We start from the raw sequence: 6,531 nt of genomic DNA, 5'->3' as shown, positions 1-6,531 counted from the left end.
ATCCAAGAAACACAGACTATTCTCCTTATTGAAACTGATATAGCATCACTGTATTAGAAGGTTTATTTATGTAACAATTACCTTACTTGTATTTTAACAATTTTGACACCCCATCATTAACTTTAATCTTCATACCTCCAGTAACTGATTCATTTAATAAAATTAATAATACAATTAATATTTATTAAATATGAATTTTACTATCAGATTTTACACAGTTTTGTTTCCACACAGCCTGATCCATTCTGCTGCTAAACCTGTGAATTGATGTTACACTGGAGAGAGATTGATATATCGTTAGCTATTTGCACATATAATGCTATCGGCATTCATAACAGCCAACTAATGAACATTTAAAAGAAAGACGAGAGAAACACCCTTCAACAGCGATATGAGTGTTGATTTTTGCATAACTTGTCCACCAGAGGGCACTTTATGAGTTCCATGTTGGCAATATTTGCTGGGAACAAACCAGCTGATCCAAACAGGTTACATGAGTAATGACGACTTCAACTCAGTTTTATTTAAATAGCATCAAATCCCAACAACAGCTGCCTAAAGGTGCTTTGTATTGAAAGCTAAAGACCCTACAATAACATACCCTAAAATTGATTTGAGACAAAAACTGCATTCTTATATTAACTTAAAAATGTTCATAAAGAACTACACATAAAAAGCATGTTTTGTATGTCTGGAAGAAAAATAAAGCAATAAATCGGCTGACATATCAGATTTTTATATCACCAAGTATTGGTATAGGTTTAAAATTGTGTATTTTTAATGAAAGCCAACTTCCTTTTAAATGAGTCCTTTAATTCTTCCTTAGCAACATAGAGGGACACTAAGTGAGAAACATAGTTTGGAAGTTTCAGCCGGAATTGCCGGTGGCTTTCCCACTCTGGCTTGACACATGAAAAGAGAAAACAGATGATACCTGGACTCGTGCTAATTTTCCACTGGTCTGCAGTGAATATGTTTTCATTCACCTTCTTCACTGCTCTTACAGCTCCGTTCACAAACTGTTCCTCAGCTTTTCCAAGGTTGTCTGGTGCACTCACCTTTGTGAACTAAAGTCCTGCTGGGAAGACAAACACTGAAATGCAATCAGAGGTGAACCAGACTGGTTATGTGGCACAATAAATAATGTCTGCTCAGGTTTTTAAAGACCAACTTGTATTAGAAGACTGGAGATCTCAAAGACTTCTTTGACTTTAAGATTCAAATTACCCATATTTATCTCTATTCTTTTTTGAGGGCACATTAATTAATAAACAGTCTGCTATTCATAACTGCTTATCTTGAGACTCTGTGGAGGGTAAAGCGGCTGCCTGAGCTTGCACGATGTGGTATATTTCACTTTAGATGGGAGCCAAATCATACCAAAACACTCAGGACCAAATCCTCACCACAACCACATGTCTCTCTCCAGAATGGCTGCTGAGCTCAGATGGGAAAAGCCCACGGGAGTGCAGGACATAGCCACGGACATTGTTTTTGAGGTAATATTTCCATTAGGTCATATGAGATCACATTTGCCAGAGTTTTCTAACCATTACCAAACCAAGATTAGGCACTCATCAAAAAATGGAAATGGTCAAGAAAAAGAACCGACCAATAAGTCATAATTTAGAAAATTTAAAAGACTTGCTGTTTGGTTCACAGAGTTTGACTCAACAAAATGATTTCTCACACCATAGCAAACATTCAGAAAGTACTGTAAATTCATTTATTTTCATTTACAGTATAGACTGTAAGCATCTCTTATAAGCAGTGTCTCACAGTAAGTTGTGATTTCTTCTGTTCTGTATGAAATAATGAGAGTGCAATGTTAATCCCTGCAATTACTGTCATCAAAACATTCATAGTTTACATCAGAAAATACATAGAGAGTGCATTGTGCAGCATTTTGGCCGCCAGCAAACTATAACACCCTGGGAGCACTTGTCATTCTGATGGCACTGTTTCAATCGTTACCTTAAATATTTACTTTTGAGAGATAAATCCAGAGTAAGTTATGATCAATACATTTTGCAGCGCTGTTTAAATGAGTTATGTTCAGGACTAGCACCTCTGTTTTGGAAATGCTACAGACAAGTCAGGAAACAGACTACACAGAGAGAGAACAGAAATACATGTTTGGTAATTGATAAGGTGCATTCAAAAATGATAAATTAGGAGAAAGTGTTGGTCAAAGATTAAACAAATGTAAGGCAGAAAGAGTAGAAAATGTAAAAATCACCTTTTTATCACTAGCAATCCGAGCATTTATGTTCAGGAAAAGTCAGGACAGTGGCCAGATTTATTAATTTCCCACATGCACTTCCAATATGTTCCTGCTAAATTATGGTAAGTTTCTTATTTATTTATGTTCAGGCACACATTTAATGTAATGTTGTGACTTAGATGTTGTTTCATCGACACACAAAAGTGGATAAATACCTAATGAGGTGCTTATTATTTGTTGTACGACTTCATTAGACTGTAACAACAGCACATTAAAATATTAATTCTTTATGACTCTTCACTGCTGAATTTTAAATCTTTGCTAAAAGGCTCCGTGTTCCAGAATAAATACCAGAAACATGATGTGTCTGACTTTAGTGAAAGTGCCGAAGCTATTCAAGGTCAAATATTAAATGATACACCTAGCCTCAAGACAAGATGAGTCACATGATTTGCATTCTCATGATCTGAGCATTCAGATGATGCCATCAGGCCCAGTGAATGAGGAGATTACCTTGACATAAATGAAAGTGGTACTGAGAGTACAATTTGATGATGAAGTCTTATTCATTCGATGCTAGCACAGCACTTATTGTTGGAGCTTTTTTTTTTACTTAAAAATGTGCTGCGTAACAGCTTTCTGTTAAATAAAGCATCAAATGCAACATCAAAAAACAAAACAAAAAAAAAACAGAAAATAAAAACATCAAAAAGTACAACCATAGAAATGCTTCCCCTTTGCCAAAAACAGTGACTCAGCTTTGGTAGAAGTGCTTGGTTGCCACCAGTAAAGAAGTCTGTGGTTGTACTCGGAATTGTTATTGTGTAGAGTTCTGCATTTCTATTGTTCACTGTTGCCTAAATGCCAACTCAACTGAAGATTGGTTAACAATAATTTTAAGGTCTGCAAATGTAAAATACAATGTAATATGAAATATTCCCCACTTGTAGCGTGAGACTTTAAACCATGCCAATAAAACAGACTGGGGAGTCTACAGGTATGGACACAATGCAGAGAAGTCTCTCCATCTCTCACTTCTTCCTCCTCTCTCCTCCACATCTCAGTGATACCGAGAAAGGCTGAGAAGTCCAACTCATAACACTTTGGTCAAGAGGTCATTTGTTTATTCTGGGCCAGTGAAAAGCGTAACCAGCAGCATTTTCATTCCTCGCATTGGAGTGAGGACAGAGGATAACCAGTGGTGTTTTGTTTTTACTGGATTTTAACTCATAGAGAAGAAATGTCTCCGTGCACAACGTAAGCCATGCACAACATTTTTAATCACCATTTATGGAAAATGGATTTGTGTCAAATTTCAGAAATCCAGAGTTTTATGTTTGGCTGATTATCTTTTCCCATTCCGGTTTTATGTTTTGCACAAACGCTGCATATTTATGACTCGTAAACGCCATAAACTTAGATAAGCAGTTCCAGCACAAGCTACAAGCTCCAAGAATGCATTTTCAAAAATAACAATTTCTTTAAAAATCATTGGTGGTGAAGTACAGAACAACACAAACATATTTAAATTCATGTAAGTTTCCACTTCGCATTAGTATCCCACAAGAAAAATGATGGACTTTCATTATTAATAATGCAACTGAATTCTGTCTTTTGTTGCGCTTCTGTTGTTTGTTAAATTTCAAACATCTGGTGTGTAGTAGAGACCTAGCATTAAAAATGTGCATACGGCAATCTGAGTTACAAAGCTGATGTCACCTGAGTAATTCACAGGTAAAAAGGCTAAATTATAAAATTCTCTCAAAGTAATCAGCTACTTGCAGACACCAAATGCCTTCTAAAGACGGCTAAGTGTTGGCAGTAGGACTATGAAGCAATAAGCTGAAATGTTAATTCATCCTCTTTACATCTGGTTAGTCTCTCATATAATCATGCAGCAATATAATGCACAGAATCCACATATCCATTGCTATTAGTTAATATCATTCAGACTTTAAGTGGGCATTAAGATTAATTTAATGCAAAAGTGTAGTAAAAGGGCATAAATAAAACAGGCCTGATGTGTTTGTCTAAACTTTTAGCTAAGGAATATTGCTTGCATTCTTTAACGTGATGTATAGATAGAGGAATGACACACAGTTATGACACTTAGCTGAGTTGAAAGTTATAGGTCTGGTCGCAGATTTGTTGCCAAGGTGGTACACTTGGTTACATGTTGGTGATAACTACTGGGCTCTTCTACGTTGGATTTAAAATGATCAAATGGTCATAATGTATGCAGTTCATTTCTCATTTGACATTTCATGCTTCAGAAATTGACACTGAAGGGTTTGAAGCTAACCACATAAACCAAAGAGTGAAACTAAAAATATACAAAGGAACAGCAATGGTTCCAAAGTGCAGTGTCAGTTTTATTGAACTGAGATAAAATCAAATATACATTTTAAAACAGTTGAACTACGTACTGATCTCAGATTCTCTGTTGGTGAGAGTTTCAGGTGTCATATGCTACATTTGCTATTAATGGACAATATTAGAATGTGCCCAGAAATGTTTTAAAAATTCCCACTTAAGTTTAAATAAATAAAGAATGAAAGCACCAACAGTAAAAATGAAAAATAATGGGATATTAAATTGTGAGGGACACAACTGGAACACACTTTTTGGTTTTAAAGTTTTACCTGCAATGTTGTGCAAAGAGGAAAAAGTTTTGTTTTTTTAATAATAATATTAGTAATTTTGATCATGTGATTCAGATACAGTTTTAATAAAGCTGCAGTTAACAGTAGGTTAATCATATTCTGAGGGCTTCAAGTATAAAATCGACCCTTTGTAAAGCACATGTTTGTATATTTTGTTGTTCACACAGCAAAGGCTCACTCTGTAGCTGTAGCTCAGGAGGTAGAGCAGGTCATCTTCTGATCGGAAGGTTGGTGGTTCGATTCCTGGCTTCCCCTAGTCTGCATGCCAAATATCCTTGGGCAAGATATTAACCCCAAATTGCTCTCCGGTGCATCCATCGGAGTATGAATGTGTGTGAATGTTACTTAGAAAGCACTTAGAGCAATGTGCTTGTGCGAATGGGTGTGAATGGGTGAATGCACAAGCGCTTTGAGTGCTCAGAAGAGTAGAAAAGCGCTATATAAGAACCACTCCATTTACTCTCAGTCAAGAGTTTTAAGGCAGATCATTATATCCTGTGGCTGTAACTGATCTTCTGCGCTGCATCACTCTCCATATTAAAAGCCGCACTTCACTGACAATGTGGTTTTCCTGCAGTTAAAGTTTCCATAGCTTTTCTCCTTATTCAGAGGAATCAAAGACATTTTCTGTGTCATCTGGTGCCTCACCAATTTACACCCCAACGTCTGACAACTGCTGTGATTTGTTTAAGGCCACACAGCGACACAACGTTACAGCAGCAGCACCCGTGCTGCACCTGATGCCTGCAAGAAGGCTTGCTCAGAGAAACTGAGACGACGGGAGGAAGGTTCCTGGTTTCCCTCCCCAGTCGGCGAGCCTAACGTATTTCAGCCTGCCAAAATACGCAGACAAGGCTAGAAGTCTGCCAGTGTGTTATTCTGTAATGTTCCTCCTTGCTGTTATGTCGTATTCACTGTTGAAGTGAAGCAAAGGCACAGTGAAACAGGATTGAGATGAGAAACGGCCTAAAAGAGCCAGCACTGAACAGAACTGGGGCTATTTGGAAAGGTGACGTCTTCCAGCTGGGAGGAGCTGGTAGAAATTACTGGAGTAAAAACACACCGACCTCCCTCTGCAACTGGACTGAGGACTGAAACCTTAAAGTACAAGATAATGTACTTTCATAGTTGATCCATATTTATTGTGAGCAAAAAACTCAAATAATTTAAGCACCCACTCACATCACATGTGATGACAGTACTAAGGAGACTTGTCTGGGCCCAACTGAGATTGCAGGTGAAAACATCTCTCAGCTCTCTGAAGTTTCCACATCAGCCAGATCTGGCTGATGGTCTGGGAGAAATCTTCTGCATGTGAATAAGACTGAAGAAATTGTGATCAGGGGATGAACAGGCTCTATTTTGAAGGACGTTGTGATCCTTTTCCATCAGCCAGTTGAGACAGGCACAGTGTCCTTTGCTCTGGTCTGCTGGTGGGGCAGTATCAGAACTGGTGACCAACAGACTGAATAAACTGATTAGGAAGGCTGTCTCTGTGATTTGGTGCAAACTGTGGTAAAGAAGAGGGAACTGATCCAACTGTTATGCATCGTGAATAATCCTGACCACATTTTGCATCACTTACTGGACAGGAAGAGATTCCAACAAACTGATTCAGCTACGCTACCACAAAGAGAGATGCAG

Source organism: Aulonocara sp. 'chitande type north' Nkhata Bay, linkage group LG7, assembly GCF_057382095.1.
Source record: "Aulonocara sp. 'chitande type north' Nkhata Bay isolate Kocher_YH1m ecotype deep benthic linkage group LG7, A_spYH_male_GT1.1, whole genome shotgun sequence".
NCBI lineage: Eukaryota > Metazoa > Chordata > Actinopteri > Cichliformes > Cichlidae > Aulonocara > Aulonocara sp. 'chitande type north' Nkhata Bay.
Note: the sequence above shows the minus strand (reverse complement) of the source record.